This window comes from Lepisosteus oculatus, unplaced genomic scaffold (genome assembly GCF_040954835.1).
Source record: "Lepisosteus oculatus isolate fLepOcu1 unplaced genomic scaffold, fLepOcu1.hap2 HAP2_SCAFFOLD_48, whole genome shotgun sequence".
Classification (NCBI taxonomy): Eukaryota; Metazoa; Chordata; class Actinopteri; order Semionotiformes; family Lepisosteidae; genus Lepisosteus; species Lepisosteus oculatus.
The window spans coordinates 662,303-686,377 of NW_027168020.1; the positions used below are offsets into that span (position 1 = coordinate 662,303).

Consider the following 24,075-nt stretch of genomic DNA (forward strand, 5'->3'; position numbering starts at 1 on the left):
GTCACGTCTATAGCAAGGCTGTGTAGGACCGCATACGCCACAGTGACTTGTACACAGACCACATGAAAGGCAAGCAAAATACACTTTTAAAATTCCAAAGACTCACAAGGTCAGAGAAACAGCGATGACCTGAACAGATCTGTTACAGAAGTCTAGGTTGACCTTTTTAGAGCTGTAATTGCATTTTTGTTTAATAGAAGATCAAATCTACTCGCATGTACCAGCACCTTACAGTTTATTGATGTTAATTCTGTTTAAGTAATAAGATTGCTAACGATGTTGGACTTTAGCCGGTGTTTTTTAGAACAAATTGCTTACACTTCTGTAAGGAATACGCAGTACGTGCCTTTGTCAGTCATTGCTCACCATACCTGTAACTTTCTTATCTAACTCACTTCCTCAAATGGTGAAGGTCCACAAACATAAATGAAAAAAAAACCCTTGTTGTAGATGAGGTGCACAAAAAAGCAGCCCCTGATAGTGTATAACACATTTATACTATTGCAGAGACACATGTAACATATATATACTGTATATATGAAACAGAAATAGAAACAGAAACAGGAATCGCTTACTCACCTGGAGAATCTCTGTAGGAATATCTAGCATTTATCAATGGAAATAAAAGCTGCTTTAATACAGTGCATGTTCAAACTCAAACCCTCAGCTGCTGTTCTTGTTTGTTTTGGGACAAATTGCAACTGAGCATCGCATGAGCCGTTACGTACCCTTATCTGTTAGGGAATTTCAAGGGAGGAGTTAGGTCAGAATGGGTAGGCTGCAAAACAACAAGTAAAGATTTATTCCAAGATGAAACGTTGTGGCGGTTTTCTTATCTTTTCAGCATGGACTAAACTTTTACGTGTTCCTTATATGCTATATATGTATATATTAGCACCAATGTCGTTCTTAAAAACTAACATGAAATTGTCAGGGACATTCAGCTATATACAAAGACGAGACAGACAAAGTAATAATTCTGTATTAACGTGGCCTACATATTGACGCAATGATCAAACTGACTGACATGTTCTGATTCAGATCCCCTGCAGTTCATGCCAATTAGAACAATAGCAATGCTGAGTCCTCCCCACCCTACTGAGCACAAATTCAGCTGCTCTCCAGTTCTGTTCTGCATGTTTTTTCATTGCAATTGAGCTCGGAGCTGGAGATGATCTCCATACAGTTCTGTGTTCACCAGCCCGCACTTGCGTGCTAATTTACGGGTTGTGGCAAATGCTTTTCTATAGTTCATATACATGACGGCAACCTGTTACCTAGGAACCTGAGAGGTTTAAAAGCCTCACGAGCCAGGCAGGACTCGAACCTACAATCTTCTGATCCGAAGTCAGACGCGTTATCCATTACGCCACTGGCCCATAGAACATGCGCTTGCACTCCACCACAGAGAGCTCTACACTGCTACTAGTAGTACACTTCCCCATCTAAATTTTCACAGCAAGAAACTTGTGTTTCCTACTATTTTTGTCAGGTTTAAAATATCATCTCCTTAAAACAGAAAAAGTGTTGATGTGTTGTGCTGAAATTCCGATTGATTTTGAATTCAAAGAAAAAAGGTTTTCTTCCAAAACACCATGAAATTGTCACATCTTGCAGACAATAGGTGTATTCCATGTTGAAAAGAGAAGAAAGAAAACCATGGAGCCTTTTACAGGTGTGAGGCTTCTTCAGGTGTGAGAAGACCTCACAGTCGAAACGCTGTGTTTCCATTCTTCTCTTTTCAGCATGCAATAAACCTAGTACTTGTTCCTTTGCAGCCGAGGCATGCTGACGTAGCTACCCAGCTGAACATCTTGCAGACTCTACAGTACTTCTCTCCTGTAGAAGTAAAGCAGGGCTTGCTGGGTGAGCTTTTGCTCCGGTAAATTAGGTCACGTGTCATGTTAAATCACTTCTTCTAAACACAACATTTGCTGGTGCTAGCTTTCCCCATGAAAAGAGACATTTCCCTTACAGTACATGACATATCGTTTTTATTCTATCAATAAGTATAGAAATTAAACAAAAGAAAAAATGGTGTCGCCAAAGAATGCACAGCTCTGTCGCCTTGGGGAGGTGTCAAGGGCATTGAGCTCCTTGGATATGAAAAGTGCCCGATAAATGCCATTTCTCATCATTTCTCTTGGCGTCAGTTCTGCTATTAAATGGGACGGAGGCAACGGGTTCAGAGAGCAGGTTAAGTGCACACCGAACGCAGATGTGTCCAAGTGTCTGTAAAAGCGCGGTGCTCCGCTGGCGCTGTTCCCTAGTGGCTTAAAGTGCCCGCCTAGTAAGCAGGCGATCCTGGGTCTGAATACCAGCGGTGCCTCTCTCCGTGTCTTGTTGTGCCGAATGTATCATTTCAGACAAACATGTACAGCTTGGTTCAGTTTAATGCAAGAATTCATTTCCTTTCTGGAATAACTTGTTTTTGAAGAAATCCATACAGCTTGTGAAAGATGAAATCCATTTCTTGGTTGTCAGTGGAAAAAGATTGCCGGCTGCAAGAAGCGCAAGTGATTGTTTTCTTTGACCATAAACCTGCAAATGTAGGGAGCACAAGCGGCCGTCAGTCTCTGTGGCGCAATCGGTTAGCGCGTTCGGCTGTTAACCGAAAGGTTGGTGGTTCAAGCCCACCCAGGGACGCATGTCTCAGTTTTTCCAATGTAAACATCATCACCGCTAAAGAAGATGGCGCAGAAGGCTCCACAGTCGAAACGTTGTGCTTCTTTTCTTCTCTTTTCAGCATGGAGTAAACCTTTGCTTGATCCTTTGCAGCCTACGCATGCTGACACAGCTACCTTTCTCTTAACGCACCTCAATCATTATTCACCAAAACCATCAGCAGAATGTGTCGCCTTTGTGGTGATGTCACTCCTCTGCTTCACAAATGTCCTTAGTGACGGACCATTTCATTCTGCCATTTTTCCGGAGCGGTTATTGATTGCTCCATCATTTCCCTCATACTTTCCATCCCAAGATTGAAAAAAAAAAACAGAAACAGGCTGATAGGACGACAATCAAATTGCAAAAACTCATCAAAGCACTCGATAGAGTATTTGAATCCACAAGTAGCTACGAGCAACTTTGTCCTGGCTTGCATGAAAGTCGGAAAATGTCAAAAAGAAAAAGATGGTGGCTTTTTCATATCTGTTCTTTTATTTTTAGTTCGTTGGCTCTTCTGTCCATTGTCCTCCTGCCTGGCTCTTGACCTGTGACTGTCTGAACGCACACATTAGACTTTCAGGCGGGGGATTTGTCCTGAGCCTCTGTGGAAGACCCACCCACCCCCATAAATAACTGCTCTAGAAACACATGAATGCAAAACTAAACCACAGCTTAAAGAGGAGCTCCAACTCAGTGCCATACTAATGTAAACGAAGTAATACTAAGACATGTTCTTATGGATTTGTCTTACCTTGAGATATGTAATTGGATTTCAGGATTAACTTCCTCATTCAATGTACTGGTGATTCTTTGCCTGGTCAGTACCTGGGTGGGAGACCTCCAGCGAACAATTAAGCTTGCTGCTGGAAGTGGTGTTAAGAGACTCTTAGGATCTTCCAGAGGTGTCTGTCCAATAGCACTAGTTGCCTTAGAGCTGGCTCAAACATTGCTCAAGAGTCTACCTTTCACAGATGCGCAAAGATGAATGATGGGGGTGCACGCTTCAAGGAGCCTTCCAACTGTAGGGACCGATTAGAGACGATCCGTAGCATGTGTTCATTTCCATATACGCCCCGTGTCTCAACGGTAGGACAGAGTCAAATACTGCCTCGACACGTAACAGCGTTATATTAAACCGCAGGACTTGAGGGCTGTTTTGTTTGAATGTTCAAGGCATTGGTAAGAGCGTAGGTCAAGGGCCATTGGTGCATCTCCTGTAACTGGAGTAAAAATGCTATTCAAAGTGCAGTGACTAAAATCGTCGTCCAGATGTCTCTGTTGTTGATTGCTTTCTGTCTAAGAACGTTCTGTTTTCATGTCCGAACGGGGAGACTTTATCATTCCAACTTGAAGCCACCCTTAAGTCCTCTGAGGTGTGTGTGTGTGTGCTTGCACGTATGGCGTAAAAGGTTTCTTAAACGGAGAGCGAACTTGAAAAAAGTTGCCTCCGCTGCCGCCGCCGCCTCGCACTCCCTGTTCGATTGTAGCAAGAAGGCAGCGGCCGTGGCGCTTGCTGTAGTCGTGGCCGAGTGGTTAAGGTGACGGACTTGAAATCCGTTGGGGTCTCCCCGCGCAGGTTCAAATCCTGCCGACTACGGCGTCCTTTGCATTTGGTTGCGTGCGTGCGTGTAAAAGGACCAGCGCCGTTTCGTTTTCGCTGGGACCTTTAACACTCTAAATCGCCTGGACCCACAGCCTGTGAAATCGATTCTTCAGCACCCACGATGGACGCTTTGCCGCTGGACACAGAGAACGATGCTTTTCTGCAACGAGCTTTCCAGCTGAATTTTCTCGGCAGCTCCGTACTGAACCTGTTCTCCATTGCAACATAGCGGAGGCTCGTCACGTCTATAGCAAGGCTGTGTAGGACCGCATACGCCACAGTGACTTGTACACAGACCACATGAAAGGCAAGCAAAATACACTTTTAAAATTCCAAAGACTCACAAGGTCAGAGAAACAGCGATGACCTGAACAGATCTGTTACAGAAGTCTAGGTTGACCTTTTTAGAGCTGTAATTGCATTTTTGTTTAATAGAAGATCAAATCTACTCGCATGTACCAGCACCTTACAGTTTATTGATGTTAATTCTGTTTAAGTAATAAGATTGCTAACGATGTTGGACTTTAGCCGGTGTTTTTTAGAACAAATTGCTTACACTTCTGTAAGGAATACGCAGTACGTGCCTTTGTCAGTCATTGCTCACCATACCTGTAACTTTCTTATCTAACTCACTTCCTCAAATGGTGAAGGTCCACAAACATAAATGAAAAAAAAACCCTTGTTGTAGATGAGGTGCACAAAAAAGCAGCCCCTGATAGTGTATAACACATTTATACTATTGCAGAGACACATGTAACATATATATACTGTATATATGAAACAGAAATAGAAACAGAAACAGGAATCGCTTACTCACCTGGAGAATCTCTGTAGGAATATCTAGCATTTATCAATGGAAATAAAAGCTGCTTTAATACAGTGCATGTTCAAACTCAAACCCTCAGCTGCTGTTCTTGTTTGTTTTGGGACAAATTGCAACTGAGCATCGCATGAGCCGTTACGTACCCTTATCTGTTAGGGAATTTCAAGGGAGGAGTTAGGTCAGAATGGGTAGGCTGCAAAACAACAAGTAAAGATTTATTCCAAGATGAAACGTTGTGGCGGTTTTCTTATCTTTTCAGCATGGACTAAACTTTTACGTGTTCCTTATATGCTATATATGTATATATTAGCACCAATGTCGTTCTTAAAAACTAACATGAAATTGTCAGGGACATTCAGCTATATACAAAGACGAGACAGACAAAGTAATAATTCTGTATTAACGTGGCCTACATATTGACGCAATGATCAAACTGACTGACATGTTCTGATTCAGATCCCCTGCAGTTCATGCCAATTAGAACAATAGCAATGCTGAGTCCTCCCCACCCTACTGAGCACAAATTCAGCTGCTCTCCAGTTCTGTTCTGCATGTTTTTTCATTGCAATTGAGCTCGGAGCTGGAGATGATCTCCATACAGTTCTGTGTTCACCAGCCCGCACTTGCGTGCTAATTTACGGGTTGTGGCAAATGCTTTTCTATAGTTCATATACATGACGGCAACCTGTTACCTAGGAACCTGAGAGGTTTAAAAGCCTCACGAGCCAGGCAGGACTCGAACCTACAATCTTCTGATCCGAAGTCAGACGCGTTATCCATTACGCCACTGGCCCATAGAACATGCGCTTGCACTCCACCACAGAGAGCTCTACACTGCTACTAGTAGTACACTTCCCCATCTAAATTTTCACAGCAAGAAACTTGTGTTTCCTACTATTTTTGTCAGGTTTAAAATATCATCTCCTTAAAACAGAAAAAGTGTTGATGTGTTGTGCTGAAATTCCGATTGATTTTGAATTCAAAGAAAAAAGGTTTTCTTCCAAAACACCATGAAATTGTCACATCTTGCAGACAATAGGTGTATTCCATGTTGAAAAGAGAAGAAAGAAAACCATGGAGCCTTTTACAGGTGTGAGGCTTCTTCAGGTGTGAGAAGACCTCACAGTCGAAACGCTGTGTTTCCATTCTTCTCTTTTCAGCATGCAATAAACCTAGTACTTGTTCCTTTGCAGCCGAGGCATGCTGACGTAGCTACCCAGCTGAACATCTTGCAGACTCTACAGTACTTCTCTCCTGTAGAAGTAAAGCAGGGCTTGCTGGGTGAGCTTTTGCTCCGGTAAATTAGGTCACGTGTCATGTTAAATCACTTCTTCTAAACACAACATTTGCTGGTGCTAGCTTTCCCCATGAAAAGAGACATTTCCCTTACAGTACATGACATATCGTTTTTATTCTATCAATAAGTATAGAAATTAAACAAAAGAAAAAATGGTGTCGCCAAAGAATGCACAGCTCTGTCGCCTTGGGGAGGTGTCAAGGGCATTGAGCTCCTTGGATATGAAAAGTGCCCGATAAATGCCATTTCTCATCATTTCTCTTGGCGTCAGTTCTGCTATTAAATGGGACGGAGGCAACGGGTTCAGAGAGCAGGTTAAGTGCACACCGAACGCAGATGTGTCCAAGTGTCTGTAAAAGCGCGGTGCTCCGCTGGCGCTGTTCCCTAGTGGCTTAAAGTGCCCGCCTAGTAAGCAGGCGATCCTGGGTCTGAATACCAGCGGTGCCTCTCTCCGTGTCTTGTTGTGCCGAATGTATCATTTCAGACAAACATGTACAGCTTGGTTCAGTTTAATGCAAGAATTCATTTCCTTTCTGGAATAACTTGTTTTTGAAGAAATCCATACAGCTTGTGAAAGATGAAATCCATTTCTTGGTTGTCAGTGGAAAAAGATTGCCGGCTGCAAGAAGCGCAAGTGATTGTTTTCTTTGACCATAAACCTGCAAATGTAGGGAGCACAAGCGGCCGTCAGTCTCTGTGGCGCAATCGGTTAGCGCGTTCGGCTGTTAACCGAAAGGTTGGTGGTTCAAGCCCACCCAGGGACGCATGTCTCCGTTTTTCCAATGTAAACATCATCACCGCTAAAGAAGATGGCGCAGAAGGCTCCACAGTCGAAACGTTGTGCTTCTTTTCTTCTCTTTTCAGCATGGAGTAAACCTTTGCTTGATCGTTTGCAGCCTACGCATGCTGACACAGCTACCTTTCTCTTAACGCGCCTCAATCATTATTCACCAAAACCATCAGCAGAATGTGTCGCCTTTGTGGTGATGTCACTCCTCTGCTTCACAAATGTCCTTAGTGACGGACCATTTCTTTCTGCCATTTTTCCGGAGCGGTTATTGATTGCTCCATCATTTCCCTCATACTTTCCATCCCTAGATTGAAAAAAAAAAACAGAAACAGGCTGACAGGACGACAATCAAATTGCAAAAACTCATCAAAGCACTCGATAGAGTATTTGAATCCACAAGTAGCTACGAGCAACTTTGTCCTGGCTTGCATGAAAGTCGGAAAATGTCAAAAAGAAAAAGATGGTGGCTTTTTCATATCTGTTCTTTTATTTTTAGTTCGTTGGCTCTTCTGTCCATTGTCCTCCTGCCTGGCTCTTGACCTGTGACTGTTTGAACGCACACAGTAGACTTTCATGCAGGGGATTTGTCCTGAGCCTCTGTGAAGGACCCACCCACCCCCATAAATAACTGCTCTAGAAACACATGAATGCAAAACTAAACCACAGCTTAAAGAGGAGCTTGTCATGACCGCCAGGCAGTTAAGACCAACTCTTAAGCAATCTAAACAGCACCAGCAGAGGGTGATTATTAACAAACGCCGCCGCACGAGTTAACCCACCTGCACACACTCCACCGTGGGGTACGCATTGCTATTTTTACCATCTTTACTTGCTTCCCGCTGGTATTGAGTCTACTCCTTGAGAGCTCTACCTGGCGTTTTTTCCATTACCTCGTTTATTCTGGATATTGGACTCCCCTTCTGCCTTTTCGACTTTGGACCTCGCCTCTCACCTCGGACTGTTTGCCACCAGTGTTCTCCCTGGATTACGACTTACCTTACGCCTCTTGACCACGAAACAAAGCAAAGCAGAGCAAAACAAAATGAACAAACGAAAAGCCTCACGTCCCGCACTTGCGTGTAACGCCGTTACGTGCCCAAGCGGTATTGTACTTCATCTTAGCACTGCACCCCGGGGCGTACGGTATATGGGAACGAGCACACGCCACAAATCGTCTCGAATCACTCCCTACAGCTGTAAGGCACCTTGAAGCGTGCACCCCCAACATTTTTCTTTGCGCATCTGTGAAAGGTAAACTCTTGAGCAAACTCTGAACCAGCTCTAAGGAAACTAATCCGATTAGACGTTACTTTGACTCATCCTTTAAGGGAACCTTGTTAATTGGAGAAATCAATGATTTCGAATGAATTCTGTATGCGTTAAAAGACAGCTATACACAGAAAACATGCAGGACACTTCTCATGATGTTTCCCGAGCCGAAACACAGTGCGTTTTTCCAAGCCCTCTGACAAAGCCCGCCCACTGAAAACTGCAGCAGATCGTGTAAAGACGTTCAACTTTGTAACTACTGCACGCACAGGAAGCAGAATAAATTCCTCTTTTCAAACTGTCAAAGGTTTGCTTTGCGAACACTGCAGGACATCGCACAATCTCTTTTGAATGGGGACAAACGATTTCTTATGGGGCACAGTAAGTACAGACGTTTAAAAAGCTCCACTCATGCCGACGATGCAGCATGAAGAAGCGCAACCTAACGTTTGCATTCCTAGCAAATTCCTTTTATTTTTTGATAAATAAAGACAGTCTTGTTTAACAAACAACACACACAACATTTTACATTGTCAATTCAATTCAAATCAATGTATTTCTATATAGCACCTTTCACAACAAGGTTGTCCCAAGGCACTTAACAATGCAAGTTGTTAAGAGCCTTGTGTCTAATATGCCGCCTAGGTAACGTGCTGTCTCTTTGAGGCAGATGTTTAAATCCTCTGAGTTAAGTGCTGAAGTTATAGTAGTCCTATCAGTATTGTTGCCTCCGATCAACAGATCCTCATTTTTCTCAGAGTTGAGTAACAAAAAGTTTTCACACATCCAAGTATTTCCTTCCTTAATGCATTTAACTAAACTGATAATAGAAGAGTTGTCGTTTGGTGTAAACAAAATGTTTATTTGAGTGTCATCAGCATATGAATGAAAGTTCATATTATTTTTTCATATTATCCTACCTAGCAGCAGCATGTAGAGAGAGAGAGCAATATTGGTCCCAGCACTGATCTTCTGGTACCCCAAATTGAACTGGTGACATTGATGAAGCAGTACAATTATTAGATATTTGAACATAATGAAAACGATGAGTAAAATGTGAAGTAAACCACTGAAGGACGGTTCCAGATAAGCCAACCTCAAACTCAAGCCTGTGTAACAAAACAGAGAGGTCAACCGTGTCAAAGGCAGCTCTAAGATCTAGAAGCAAAGCACAAGCACTGTTGCATTCCCTGCATCAGTAGCTAAGAGAATATCATTTACGACTCTTGTTAATGCAGTTTCAGAAACCAGACTAAAATTTCTCAAGTATATTATTTGAATCCAGATATGATTGACGTTGGGCAACAACTATTCTCCCAAGACTTTTAGATTGAAATGGGACCTTTGAGACAGGCCTGTAGTTGTTAAGAACTTGTTGATCCAAATTTGACTTCTTAAGAGCGGTCTAACAACCGCTACCTTAAATTGATCAGGTACAACGCCTGACGCAAGCGATGCATTCATCATACTAATTATAGGTCCTGCCAGTCCTTCGAGGGAATCTTTGACTAGCTGAGTGGGGATGGGATCTAGCGAACAGGTGGTTGACTTTGTCTTACGTCTGTGTTTATGAGTCCACCATAAGAAGAAATCTGAACAGGAGTGGTGATCATGCGAGGTCACCATGGAGGAAACCACTGCTCTCCCCCCCAAAAAAACCACCACTGCCCCTCTCAAGTTTGCTAAAGACCACATGGATGTTCCACAGCAACTCCTGGAACAATGTTCTGTGGACAGTGACAAAAGTTGAACATGTTGGTAAATGTGCACAACGTTATGTTTGGAGATAACAAAACACTGCATACCAACTCCAAAACCTCATCCCACCTGGGAAGCATAGCGGAGGCTGTACGGCTTGCAATCATCGAGGGACCGATGAATTCCAAGATGTATCAGGAAATTCTACAGCAGAATGTCAGGGTGTCTGCCTGTGATCTAAAACTCGAAAGACGCTGGGTCATGCAGCATGACAAAAACAAAGGAGTACATCAACAACAGAGTGGCTGAAACAATAGAAATTCCGTATTTTGGGATGGCCGAGTAAGAGTCCTGACCCCAATCCCATTGAAGTGCTGTGGCGTGATCTGAAGCAGGCCGTTCAGTGCAAGACATCTCCCAACTGTATGTGAGAGAAAAGCAGAGACGCTCACTGAGTAAGGTGGGGTTGCAGCTTTGCAAATCAAAAGGACATTTGTACGCTCAAAAAGGGACAGTAGCACCCCAGATGGGACTCGAACCCACAATCCCTGGCTTAGGAGGCCAGTGCCTTATCCATTAGGCCACTGGGGCACACTGGGTTGGGTCGATCACGCTGATGAAGAGCCAGTTTTTTTTTTCCTTTGCTTTTTCAAAGGGATCCCCAAAATTAGGAAAGTTAGGCAGCAGAAGGTTTACTGTGACCTGAGAAGGACCGGCATCCAATCACGGTGGTACACACACACACACTCTCACTCATCTGAGCTACACGGCTACCAAGATGATCTCAGGTGCGCCGAGCTGGTACGGAACATATTGAACTGATCGACGGCGAATTGTCTCTCAGACAGGCTTTTCACCTCTGAGCTCCCTGACTGACAGTAATCAGCTAGGTAGTGAAACAGTCAGCTGCTTCTAAGCCTTAAACAGCTGCATCTCGGCGCTTCCACAGAGAGATGATTTGAAAGCCAAACATCGCCCATTGGGAACACCTTACTATCACTAGTTTAAGAGACTTTTAAGGTCTTGCAGAGGTGCCTGTCTAATAGCATGCGCTTTGCAAGCTATAGGTGTTTAGGCTGAGGCAGAATGCCTGTTAACAAAATGTTTTTCTAAAGGGGCCTCGCACTCTTTTCCAAGCAATGGTCACCATCCCCACCGAGTGTCACAATGTAGTCATGTCCTAGGACATCACCTGTTAGTCTCCATTTGTCTGCCACCAACACTTTAGGTTAAGGGGTCACAACCGCACCCCGGAGAGCAGAGGAGCCGTTGGCGTTCTGGCGGCGCAGATTGGGCTGAAGGTGGGGCGCTTGAATCTCGCTGTTGGAGGCCGTCTGAAACTGACCCAAGCCTTTCCCTTGAATTAAATGTAAATAAATAAATGAACCCCAGATGCACATGGAATCAATCACGTGTTTCCTTTGAGCCGTTTCAAAGACTGCTCCAGAGTTTACCTTGCACAGATGCGCAAAGATTAATGATGGGGGTGCACGCTTCCATGCGCCTTACAACTGTAGGGACTGATTAGAGACAATTCGTAGCGTGTGTTCGTTTCCATATACGCCCCGTGTTGCAATGGTAGGATGAAGTCAAATACGGCTTGGACGCGTAACGGCATTCTATCCAACTGCAGGACTTGAGGGTTTTTTGTGCTTTGTTCTGTTTTCGTTGACATCGCATTCGTAAGAGCGTCAAAAAAAGGCAATTCCAGCATCTAACACGAATAAAAGGGCTATTGAAACTGCAGGGCTGCGCAGCTTCTAAAATCCTTGCACACAATTCTCCGTTATTGTTACTTCCTTCTTTCTGTCTAACAAAGTTCCCTTTTCCTGACCGGACGGGGAGACTTTATCATTCCAACTTGAAGCCAGCCTTAAGTCCTCTGAGGCGCATTTGTCTGCTAGCATGCATTTTGTGAAAGTTTTTTTTGTTGTTGTTAAACGGAAAGCGACTTTGAAAAAGGTTTCCGCCGCTGCCCGGCACTCTATGTTAGACTGCATCAAAAAGGCAGTGGCGGCGGCGGTGGCCGAGTGGTTAGGGCGATGGACTAGAAAGCCATCGGGGTCTCCCTGCGAAGCTTCGAGTCCTGCCGCCTACGGTGTCGTCGTGTGTCTGCGCAACAAAGGAAAAGCACCTGTTTTGCTTTTCCCGCAACTTTTAAAACGCGAATGATCTGGATTTCTACATGATTGGCTCTTAAAATGTGATCTGATCTTCATCTGACGCATAATAATAAATAAAGACAGTCTTGTTTAACAAACAACACACACAACATTTTACATTGTCAATTCAGTTCAAATCAATGTATTTCTATATAGCACCTTTCACAACAAGGTTGTCTCAAGGCACTTAACAATGCAAGTTGTTAAGAGCCTTGTGTCTAATATGCCACTTAGGTTACGTGCTGTCTCTTTGAGGCAAATGTTTAAATCCTCTGAGTTAAGTGCTGAAGTTATAGTAGTCCTATCAGTATTGTTGCCTCCGATCAACAGATCCTCAGTTTTCTCAGAGTTGAGTAACAAAAAGTTTTCACACATCCAAGTCTTTCCTTCATTAATGCATTTAACTAAAGTGATAATAGAAAAGTTGTCGTTTGGTGTGAACAAAATGTTTATTTGAGTGTCATCAGCATATGAATGAAAGTTCATATTATTTTTTCGTATTATCCTACCTAGCAGCAGAATGTAGAGAGAGAGAGCAATATTGGCCCCGGCACTGATCCGTCTGGTACCCCAAATTGAACTGGTGACGTTGATGAAGCAGTACAATTATTAGATATTTGAACATAATGAAAACGATGAGTAAAATGTGAAGTAAACCACTGAAGGACAGTTCCAGATAAGCCAACCTCAAACTCAAGCCTGTGTAACAAAACAGAGAGGTCAACCGTGTCAAAGGCAGCTCTAAGATCTAGAAGCACAAGCACTCTTGCATTCCCCACATCAGTAGCTAAGAGAATATCATTTACGACTCTCGTTAATGCAGTTTCAGAAAGCAGACTGAAATTTCTCAAGTATATTATTTGAATCCAGATACGATTGACATTGGGCAACAACTATTCTCTCAAAACTTTTAGATTGAAATGGGACCTTTGAGACAGGCCTGTAGTTGTTAAGAACTTGTGGATCCAAATTTGACTTCTTAAGGAGCGGTCTAACAACCGCTACCTTAAATTGATCAGGTACAACGCCTGACGCAAGCGATGCATTCATCATACTAATTATAGGTCCTGCCAGTCCTTCAGGGGAATCTTTGACTAGCTGAGTGGGGATGGGATCTAGCGAACAGGTGGTTGACTTTGTCTTACGTCTGTGCTCATGAGTCCACCATAAGAAGAAATCTGAACAGGAGTGGTGATCATGCGAGGTCACCACGGAGGAAACTACTGCTCTCCCCCCCAAAAAAAACACCACTGCCCCTCTCAAGTTTGCTAAAGACCACATGGATGTTCCACAGCAACTCCTGGAACAATGTTCTGTGGACAGACGTGACAAAAGTTGAACTTGTTGGTAAATGTGCACAGCATTATGTTTGGAGATAACAAAACTCTGCATACCAACTCCAAAACCTCATCCCACCTGGGAAGCATGGCGGATGCTGAGGTTTGTTGGATGTTGAGGTTTTTGTCAATAAAGGAGGTTCCACTAGCTCCTTAATATAAGGGTTCACGTACTTTTTCCATCAATGACCTTGATTGTTTAAACCATTTGGTCAATAAAGAAACAGCAATGTCAAATGTTGGGCGTGTGTTGTTTGTGAAATCAGACTCTCTTTATTAATTATTATGACTTAGATAAAGATAAGATCACATGTTAGGAGCCATTCATGCAGAAATCCACATCATTCCGAAGGGCTGTTTACAAAAGTTTTTCTCCCAACTGAGAGAAAAGCAGAGACGCTCACTGAGTAAGGTGGGGTTGCAGCTTCACAAATCACAAGGACATTTGTACACTCAAAAAGGGACAGGAGCACCCCAGATGGGACTCGAACCCACAATCCCTGGCTTAGGAAGCCAGTGCCTTATCCATTAGGCCACTGGGGCACACTGAGTGGGGTCGATCACGCTGATGAAGAGCCAGTTTTTTTTTTCCTTTGCTTTTTCAAAGGGATCCCCAAAATTAGGGAAGTTAGGCAGCAGAAGGTTTACTGTGACCTGAGAAGGACCGGCATCCAATCACGGTGGTACACACACACACGCTCTCACTCATCTGAGCTACACGGCTACCAAGATGATCTCAGGTGCGCCGAGCTGGTACGGAACATATTGAACTGATCGACGGCGAATTGTCTCTCAGACAGGCTTTTCACCTCTGAGCTCCCTGACTAACAGTGATCAGCTAGGTAGTGAAACAGTCAGCTGCTTCTAAACCTTAAACAGTTGCATCTCGGCGCTTCCACGGAGAGATGATTTGAAAGCCGAACATCGCCCATTGGGAACACCTTACTATCACTAGTTTAAGAGACTCTTAAGGTCTTGCAGAGGTGCCTGTCTAATAGCATGCGCTTTGCAAGCTATAGGTGTTTAGGCTGAGGCAGAATGCCTGTTAACAAAATGTTTTTCTAAAGGGGCCTCGCACTCTTTTCCAAGCAATGGTCACCATCCCCACCGAGTGTCACAACGTAGTCATGTCCTAGGATGTCACCTGTTAGTCTCCATTTGTCTGCCACCAACACTTTAGGTTACGGGGTCACAACCGCACCCCGGAGAGCAGAGGAGCCGTTGTCGTTCTGGCGGCGCAGATTGGGCTGAAGGTGGGGCGCTTGAATCTCGCTGTTGGAGGCCGTCTGAAACTGACCCAAGCCTTTCCCTTGAATTAAATGTAAATAAATAAATGAACCCCAGATGCACATGGAATCAATCACGTGTTTCCTTTGAGCCGTTTCAAAGACTGCTCCAGAGTTTACCTTGCACAGATGCGCAAAGATTAATGATGGGGGTGCACGCTTCCAGGCGCCTTACAACTGTAGGGACTGATTAGAGACAATTCGTAGCGTGTGTTCGTTTCCATATACGCCCCGTGTTGCAATGGTAGGATGAAGTCAAATACGGCTTGGACGCGCAAGCGATGCATTCATCATACTAATTATAGGTCCTGCCAGTCCTTCGAGGGAATCTTTGACTAGCTGAGTGGGGATGGGATCTAGCGAACAGGTGGTTGACTTTGTCTTACGTCTGTGTCCATGAGTCCACCATAAGAAGAAATCTGAACAGGAGCGGTGATCATGCGAGGTCACCACGGAGGAAACCACTGCTCTCCCCCCAAAAAAAACCACCACTGCCCCTCTCAAGTTTGCTAAAGACCACATGGATGTTCCACAGCAACTCCTGGAACAATGTTCTGTGGACAGACATGACAAAAGTTGAACTTGTTGGTAAATGTGCACAGCGTTATGTTTGGAGATAACAAAACACTGCATACCAACTCCAAAACCTCATCCCACCTGGGAAACATGGCGGAGGCTGTACGGCTTGCAATCATCGAGGGACCGATGAATTCCAAGATGTATCAGGAAATTCTACAGCAGAATGTCAGGGTGTCTGCCTGTGATCTAAAACTCGAAAGAGGCTGGGTCATGCAGCATGACAAAAACAAAGGAGTACATCAACAACAGAGTGGCTGAAACAGAAGAAATTCCGTATTTTGGGATGGCCAAGTAAGAGTCCTGACCCCAATCCCATTGAAGTGCTGTGGCGTGATCTGAAGCAGGCCGTTCAGCGCAAGACATCCCAAAAATATACATGAACTGAAACAGTTTTGCATAGAGGAATAGGCCAAAATACCTCCTAACCGCTGCTCAGGTCTGACCAGCCGCTACAGAAAGTGGGGATTGAGGTTTTTGTCATAAAGGAGGTTCCACTAGCTCCTTAATATAAGGGTTCACGTACTTTTTCCATCAATGACCTTGATTGTTTAAACCATTTGGTCAATAAAGAAACAGCAATGTCAAATGTTGGGCGTGTGTTGTTTGTTAAATCAGACTCTCTTTATTAATTATTATGACTTAGATAAAGATAAGATCACATGTTAGGAGCCATTCATGCAGAAATCCACATCATTCCGAAGGGCTGTTTACAAAAGTTTTTCTCCCAACTGTATGTGAGAGAAAAGAAGAGACGCTCACTGAGTAAGGTGGGGTTGTAGCTTTGCAAATCAAAAGGACATTTGTACGCTCAAAATGCACTCTCGCACTCTTTTCCAAGCAATGGTCACCATCCCCACCGAGTGTCACAATGTAGTCATGTCCTAGGACATCACCTGTTAGTCTCCATTTGTCTGCCACCAACACTTTAGGTTACGGGGTCACAACCGCACCCCAAAGACCAGAGGAGCCGTTGTCGTTCTGGCGGCGCAGATTGGGCTGAAGGTGGGGCGCTTGAATCTCGCTGTTGGAGGCCGTCTGAAACTGACCCAAGCCTTTCCCTTGAATTAAATGTAAATAAGAAATGAACCCCAGATGCATATGGAATCAATCACGTGTTTCCTTTGAGCCGTTTCAGAGACTGCTCCAGAGTTTACCTTGCACAGATGCGCAAAGATTAATGATGGGGGTGCACGCTTCCAGGCGTCTTACAACTGTAGGGACTGATTAGAGACAATTCGTAGCTTGTGCTCATTTCCCTCTATTCCCCGTGTTGCAGTGGTAGGATGACGTAAATTCCTGCTTCGACACGTAACGGCATTATAATCAAGTGCAGGAGCTGAGGGCTTTAGTTTTGTTTCGTTTTCCATGGCGTTCGTAAGCGCGCAAATCAAAGGCAATTCCTGCGTCTAACACGAATGTAAATGCTTTTGAAAGTGCAGTGTGGTGCAGCTTGTAAAATCCTTGTCCACATTTTTGGTTTGTTGATGTTTTTTCTGTCTGCCAAAGTTGCATTTTGACATCCGGACTGGGGGACTTTATCATTTGAACGTGAAGCCAGCCTTAAACCCTCTGAGGCGTGTCTGTCTGCCGGCACGAATCTTGTGAAAGGTATTTTTTTTTAACGGAGAGCAACTTTAAAAAGGTTTCCGCAGCCAAATCGCAGTCCGTGTTTGATTATAGGAGGAATGCGGCGGCGGCGAGCTCGCATTTGTCGTGCTCGAGTGGTTAAGGCGATGGGCTCGAAATGCGTTGGGGCTTCCCCGCGCAGGTGCGAAACCTGCCGACTCCGGCGTCTGCCGCACGTCGCCTTGTGCCGCTTTTCCTTTCCTGGTACTATAACAACGCGAAATCGCTTGGACCCGCTGCCATGGAAATCAATTCTTCAGATAACTACACATTTTGCGTTCGCACCTCTGGTGCTCTACTTATGCCTTTGAAAACCTAATGAATAAAGCTGAAAGAACCGACACGATATGTAGGTGCTGGTAAAGCACGCAGTAAAGAACTGTTAACAGCAAGGGTTTCAGTGGGTTAACTGAGGAGAAGGCGTGATCGCTAATTGTTGACTTTTTATTTGGTGTTAGAAACACTCTTACTGTGCATGACGTGCAACAAATGTAGCCACAGAAATCGCATCACGCTTTCATGTATGCTATTGCAGACACCAACGTTGCCTAGATAGAAAACCGAAAAAGCCGTGGGTTTGCTTGCTGGTCTGGATCTCTATCATTTGTCAATGGAAGTAAAAGGCGCTGCAATCTCATACGTTCAGAATCAAACCCGCAGCTGTTGTTCGACTTTTTTTTCTTGACTAATTACAACTGAGTGTCGCATGAGCAGTTACATAAACTTGTCTGGTATATTTGAACACAAATGCCGTTCTTCAATTAAAACTAACAGTACATTGTCAGGGACATTCAGTTCTATACAAACAAGAGACAGACAAGAGAATATTTCTACCGTTCATGTGGACTACGTGTTGACTTACTGATCGGAATAATTGAAAGGTTCGGGCTCATAGCCGATGCAGTGCGTGCTAATTAGAACAGCAACGCTAAGCTCTCAGCACCGTACTGAGCCCAGGTGTTTTTCTAAAGCTGTCAGGTGCAGTTCATTTACATGAAGGAAATATCTTACTGGGTACGATTACAATGCAGTAAGTAGCACAGACTACTTAGGGAGTAGCCCGATGTGTTTAAAAACGACCCGAGCCAGGCAGGAGTCGAACCTGCAATCTCCTGATCCGTAGTCAGACGCGTTATCCATTGCGCCACTGGCCCTGGTGTGACACTGCAGGACTGTAACCCAGTGAGATGAGCACTGCACCTAGTAAAATATTACCCCCGGTCCATTCTTTTCCAAAAGTGAGAAACACCTGTTTTCTACATTTTGTCTGTTTTAAAACCATATCTCTTTAAACCAAACCAAGAGTTTGTCTTTTGCACTGATATTCTGATTCATTTCGATTTCAAAGAAAAAAAAAACATTATCTTCCAAAGCATCATAAAATTGTCCATTCTTCCAGACTCTACTTCTCTCTTGTAGTAGTACAGCAGACCTTTCCAGGTGAGCAGATCACAGAGTCCGAAATATGCTTCCTCCATCAAGCAAAGTACCTGAACATGACTCTGTCTTCATAAAAGCGCCCCTGTAATAAAGAAATTAAATCCGAAATCAAGAGGGCAGTTGCCTACTGAAGTTCAAGAAGTCATCAATTTTAACCCAGCAACACATTAAAGGCTGCATCTATACAAGTACGATTCTAGAAATGCTCACCAGATTACGTTTTAAGAAGGAACTGTGCCTCAGGTTCCGCCGAGATCTTAACTCGGATGGCAGGATTCAGAGTCCGGAGTGTGGACTGATGGCGCACGGAGGGTCCATATACTGTGGATCCCTCAGTGATCTTCCGCGTGTTCAAACCGCCAGCGTGTGACTCCCCTGTCCCTGTGACCTCATTGCTCTGCTCTCGCCTCTGTGCAGCTGAGCCCGACTCATGGTAAAGTGGAAAAAAATATGCCCTCATCGTGGGATTTACTCTGGATCGAGGATAGATGTCACTTTTTTATCGTTGAACAGGATGTATGTGATGTGGCGACTAGGTTCAATATTGTATCCTTTTAAAAGATTAAGGACTGGGGTGAGCGTGATTTACCACCCTTTCAGCTAAGAACCCGACATGAGCACCGTTTAAGCTGCATAGACTCGGTCGTTTAACTCTTCTCCATTAGCAGGGTTAAGGTTAAAGAAAAAAAACATTGCTGACTTCTTTTTTTTTGCCAGCCGCTAGCGCTGATTAGCAATGTTTGTATTTCATGTTTTGCAAGTTCCATCCATTTTAAGAAAAACAAGTCGCGTTAAAGACAGGAAATGAATACTTGCATTTAATTAAGTCTAGCCGTAGGCGGTTGTCTGTAAGGACCAGTTCTGTTCGAGAAGACAGAACAAAGAAGGCACCACTGGGATTCGGACTCAGGATCTCCTGTTTAAGAGACAAGCGCTTTAACCAACTAAGCAACGGCGCCCCGGTAGTGTTGTCCTTTTGCAGCCACTTGGACACACCACTCAGACACATCTGCATTCGGTGTGTGCTCCGCCTGCTCGCTGAGCAAGTTGCCACCTTTACATACAATAGCAACATCGACACCAAGAGAAAGGATGACAAATGGCTTTTATCTGGAACTTTTCATGTCCAAGGAGCTCAATGTGCTTTCTGTGTACAACAGGGCCACTGAACTCCACAATGGCCACTGAACCACAGCAGTGGCTTGCTGGCTTGACATCTCCCAAGGAAAATGTTGAAATCGCATGTGGAACAGGAAAAGGACCCTTGAGTACGAGGGAAAAAAAAGAAAAAGATCATCTGGAGCGCGCCAACCCATGTCTGGACAGCCCAGTTTCATCGACGAGGTGGCCGAGTGGTTAAGGCGATGGACTGCTAATCCATTGTGCTCTGCACGCATGGGTTCGAATCCCATCCTCGTCGCTCTCTACATTTGACGTTGGCTCTCCTTTTGTTTGCTCCAGTACTAGAGCCTTACATTTTCTAGCGGTGGCTGAACATGGTATAGTAGGCTAACGTTGGTATCGAGCAGTGGTAGTAACAGTATTTACGTGCCGCTGCTGCCAAGTGGCTCTGGGTTGAGACCGCGTTTTCACTTACTTGCAGCACAAACGGAGAAAGCGATTTTTGACAGTCTCTCGAGAGACTGCGCTAGGTGTTTAGGGATAGACTTTGTCAGTTCCCCCTGGGATGATGGCCTTTCAAATAGTTTGTGATTCCTCTAGACGTTTATACAGTAGAAGCCTGCTTCGTGGCTTAAATCCAAGCTAAGGAAACGAGTTAGAGGTCTGATGCAGAACTGCGAATTCAATGAAGGGGAACACTACAGTACATTGCACTGTATGTGTGAGGAAAGCTGCCCCCTACTGTTCCTTGTCGACCGAACAGAGGACTGTAAAGGATACCGCCAAGAAACTTTAGGATGCTGGTTGGAATCCAGCTCCAAAGAAGCCCCTTTGGGTGTTATGTAATCAAAAAGTAAGAACAGAGAATCTCCCTTTGATCAAAAGCGCAACAGAACTGTTTTCCGTGGAGCAGGTTTCAGACCCGTAGACCTGTTTTATTTGTAGGGCAGGGCGCATTCCCAAACGCGAATCTCCTGTTTTAGAAATGCTTTGGGCGGCGTGAAGTGAAAATAAGAAGTGGGCTCCAGATGCACATGGAAGCAATCAAGTGTTTCATCCGAGCTGTTTCAAAGACTGCTCAACAGCTTTCCTTTTACAGAGGCCCAACGATTAATGATGGGGGTGCACCCTTCAATGTGCCTTACGACTCTAGGGAGTGATTGAGACGATTCGTAGCGTGTGTTCATTTCCCTCTATTCCCCATGTTGCAGTGGTAAGATGACGTAAAATCCTGCTTCGACACGTAACGGCGTTATAATCAAGTACAGGAGCTGAGGGCTTTTGTTTTGTTTCGTTTTCTATGGCGTTCGTAAGCGCGCAAAACAAAGACAATTCCTGCGTCTAACACGAATGTAAATGCTTTTGAAAGTGCAGTGTGGTGCAGCTTGTAAAATCCTTGTCCACATTTGTGGTTTGTTGATGTTTTTTCTGTCTGCCAAAGTTGCATTTTGACATCCGGACGGGGAGACTTTATCATTTGAACGTGAAGCCAGCCTTAAACCCTCTGAGGCGTGTCTGTCTGCCGGCATGTATCTTGTGAAAGGTTTTTTTTTTAACAGAGAGCGACTTTAAAAAGGTTTCCGCAGCCACCTCGCACTCCGTGTTAGATTATAGGAGGAATGCAGCGGCGGCGAGCTCGCTGTAGTCGTGGCCGAGTAGTTAAGGCGATGGATTTGAAATCCATTGGGGACTCCCCGCTCAGGTTCGAATCCTGCCGACTACGGCGTCTGCCGCACGTCACCTTGTGCCTGTGCGGCAAAGGCGAAGTGCCGCTTCTCCTTTCCTGGTACTATAAAAATGCTACATCGCTTGGTCCTGCTTCCATGGAAAGCAGTTCTTCAGGTAATTCTACTCTCTTACCAAAGCTGTTAGGTTCCTTTCCGTGGTGAGATGGGTTGTCATGCAACGCTGCCACATAGTGCCGACAGACAAGTGTGTTGCGGGAGAAGAGAAAAGTGTTTGAAGATTTAAGAGTGTCTTAGGTGGAGCCAAAATCAAGTGTCACAAATGCAAGTGGGAAGATTTCCAATGTTTAATATGGTCAAAATAAGCGGAAGTTACCAGCTGGTCCGGCACAGTCTGCCATGCTTTTGTCATATACTGTAAAGTGGTGTGGAACTGGGTGTCGAACTGGAGCCTCACCATTTGCATATGTGAGGCTCCAGTTATACATCGAGTGTCACATTAAATGACAAAAATGAAGAGAGTTAAAGCACCTGGAGAGGTTTTCTTACAACTTTTGAGCTGACACAGTTTTGGAAAATGTTTCCTTCACGGTGCACTGAACAACATAGGCAGCCAAGAGTCTCCAAAACAAAACAGAATGGACAGATAGGAGAAAATTCCCACTCGTCCTGAAGTTCCCAAAATCCAGCACTGAGCGTAAACAAAGTGTCTAAGTAGCGTGGGAATGCTAACCCTAACCCTAGCTGGAGTTTGAGCAATCCGGCACTGAGCGTAAGAAGATGAGTCAAAGTAACGTCTAATCGGATTAGTTTCCTTAGAGCTGGTTCAGAGTTTGCTCAAGAGTTTACCTTTCACAGATGCGCAAAGAAGAATGTTGGGGGTGCACGCTTCAAGGCGCCTTACAGCTGTAGGGAGTGATTCGAGACGATTCGTGGCGTGTGCTCGTTCCCATATACCGTACGACCCGGGGTGCAGTGCTAGGATGACGTACAATACCGCTTGGGCACGTAACGGGGTTATATGCAAGTGCAGGACGTGAGGGTTTTCGTTTGTTCGTTTTGTTTTGCTCTGCTTTGCTTTGTTTTGCTTTCCATCGCGTTGGTAAGAGCGTAAATAAAAAGGCGATTCCTGTGTCTACCACTAATGTAAGAGCTATTTCAAGTGCGACGTGGTGCGGCTTTTCAAATGCTTGTGGGCATTTCTCTGTTGTTGATTCTTTTTTTGTGTGTAACAAAGTGGCATTTTCATGTCCGGACGGGGAGACTTTATCATTCCGACATGAAGCCACCCTTAAGTCCTCTGAGGCGTGTCTGTCTGCAAGGCCTGTATTTTGGAAATGTTTTTTTGAAACGGAGAACGACTTTGAAATAGGCTTCCGCCGGCGCCTCGCGATCCAGGTAAGATTGTAGCAAGAACGCAGCGGCAGTGGGGCTTGCTGTAGTCGTGGCTGAGTGGTTAAGGCAATGGACTAGAAATCCATTGGGGTCTCCCCGCACAGGTTCCAATCCTGCCGACTACGTTGTCCGCTTTCAGTCGGTGTGTTTCGGCACAAGCAAAGAAGCGCGCCTCTTTGCTGTTCCTGGTGGTTTTAAAACGCCCAATCGCTTGTACCCGCTGCCTTAGAAATAAGTTCTTCAGCGTCCGCAAATGGCATTTTGCAGCTGGAAGCAGATGTCGACGCGTTTTGCACAGAGCACCAAAAAAGCGTCTTTTTTGAAGGCCCAGGAACTGAGCATTGGTGGTTCAGTGGTAGAATTCTCACCTGCCACGCGGGAGGCTTGGGTTCGATTCCCGGCCAATGCAGTGGCTTTTGCAGCGAGCGGCTCCATCACTTGCATCCCCTTGCAACTCGCAACTGAAAACCCACTGAAGCTAAGCAGGTGTGAGCCAGGTCAGTACCTGGATGAGGATGAGCTACAGGGAAAAACAAAGCTTCCAGCTGGAAGCGGTGTTAATGGTGCCGGCGGGGGGGCGCTCACCCTGAGGTCTGTGCGGGTCCCAATGCCCCAGTATAGTGACGGAGATGCTGTGTTGTAAAAGGGCGCTGTCTTTTGGATGAGATGTAAAACCGAGGTCACAGCGCTCTGTGGTCATTCAAAATGACCACCAAAACCTTTGACAAAAGCTCTTGGTAATTGATGGTCTTCAATAATGCTTCTCCTTTAGGTACATTTTAAATCAGCTGAAAAATGCTGTGAAATGGGGGGGCACTTCAGGCCAGTGTAGGATTTGGGTTACAAGAACCATGAAACTGCACGAGAAAGCCCGTACACTGATTACACGGCTTTCTATTCAAAGGAGGACAAAAGAAATTCCCTGAGTTTGATTTTTTGCAGCACAGAGAGGAGCACTGTCGTGAGGCTGGTTAGCTCAGTTGGTTAGAGCGTGGTGCTAATAACGCCAAGGTCGCGGGTTTGAGCCCTGTACGGGCCAGGTCTAGGTCCAGGTCCCTGTTTGTGAAACAGGCAAATGACTGTCTCAGGGGCCCATTCCTCATTCTCAAGACACATGTATGCAGTATGTACACCGTGCATTGAGCAATAGGGACTGAATACACCACAGGTAAGGTTAGAAGTCATTCTGAGGTGCCACAGGTGAGGGATACAGCTAGGCATCCGAAATGTAGGGTTTGAGACCCTTCAGGAGTACTGCATCCTTTGAGACAGACCCGTGCATGTTAAACAAATGAT

At 44.9% G+C, this 24,075-nt stretch overlaps 10 non-coding genes across 10 annotated transcripts; 5 read left to right on the plus strand and 5 right to left on the minus strand.

The window, feature by feature from the left end:
- Positions 1-1,306: 1,306 nt before the first annotated feature.
- On the minus strand, positions 1,307-1,379 carry trnar-ucg (transfer RNA arginine (anticodon UCG)). The gene has a single exon. It is a non-coding gene; the product is annotated as a tRNA-Arg (tRNA).
- Positions 1,380-2,572: 1,193 nt separating this feature from the next.
- On the plus strand, positions 2,573-2,646 carry trnan-guu (transfer RNA asparagine (anticodon GUU)). Its single transcript has one exon. It is a non-coding gene; the product is annotated as a tRNA-Asn (tRNA).
- A 1,536-nt stretch (positions 2,647-4,182) lies between these two features.
- On the plus strand, positions 4,183-4,264 carry trnas-uga (transfer RNA serine (anticodon UGA)). The gene has a single exon. It is a non-coding gene; the product is annotated as a tRNA-Ser (tRNA).
- Positions 4,265-5,814: 1,550 nt separating this feature from the next.
- trnar-ucg (transfer RNA arginine (anticodon UCG)) lies at positions 5,815-5,887 on the minus strand. Its single transcript has one exon. It is a non-coding gene; the product is annotated as a tRNA-Arg (tRNA).
- Positions 5,888-7,080: 1,193 nt separating this feature from the next.
- Positions 7,081-7,154, plus strand: trnan-guu (transfer RNA asparagine (anticodon GUU)). Its single transcript has one exon. It is a non-coding gene; the product is annotated as a tRNA-Asn (tRNA).
- A 3,511-nt stretch (positions 7,155-10,665) lies between these two features.
- Positions 10,666-10,738, minus strand: trnar-ccu (transfer RNA arginine (anticodon CCU)). The gene has a single exon. It is a non-coding gene; the product is annotated as a tRNA-Arg (tRNA).
- A 3,378-nt stretch (positions 10,739-14,116) lies between these two features.
- trnar-ccu (transfer RNA arginine (anticodon CCU)) lies at positions 14,117-14,189 on the minus strand. The gene has a single exon. It is a non-coding gene; the product is annotated as a tRNA-Arg (tRNA).
- Positions 14,190-18,218: 4,029 nt separating this feature from the next.
- trnar-acg (transfer RNA arginine (anticodon ACG)) lies at positions 18,219-18,291 on the minus strand. Its single transcript has one exon. It is a non-coding gene; the product is annotated as a tRNA-Arg (tRNA).
- A 1,624-nt stretch (positions 18,292-19,915) lies between these two features.
- trnas-gcu (transfer RNA serine (anticodon GCU)) lies at positions 19,916-19,997 on the plus strand. Its single transcript has one exon. It is a non-coding gene; the product is annotated as a tRNA-Ser (tRNA).
- Positions 19,998-21,340: 1,343 nt separating this feature from the next.
- Positions 21,341-21,422, plus strand: trnas-uga (transfer RNA serine (anticodon UGA)). Its single transcript has one exon. It is a non-coding gene; the product is annotated as a tRNA-Ser (tRNA).
- The last annotated feature ends 2,653 nt before the right edge of the window (positions 21,423-24,075 follow it).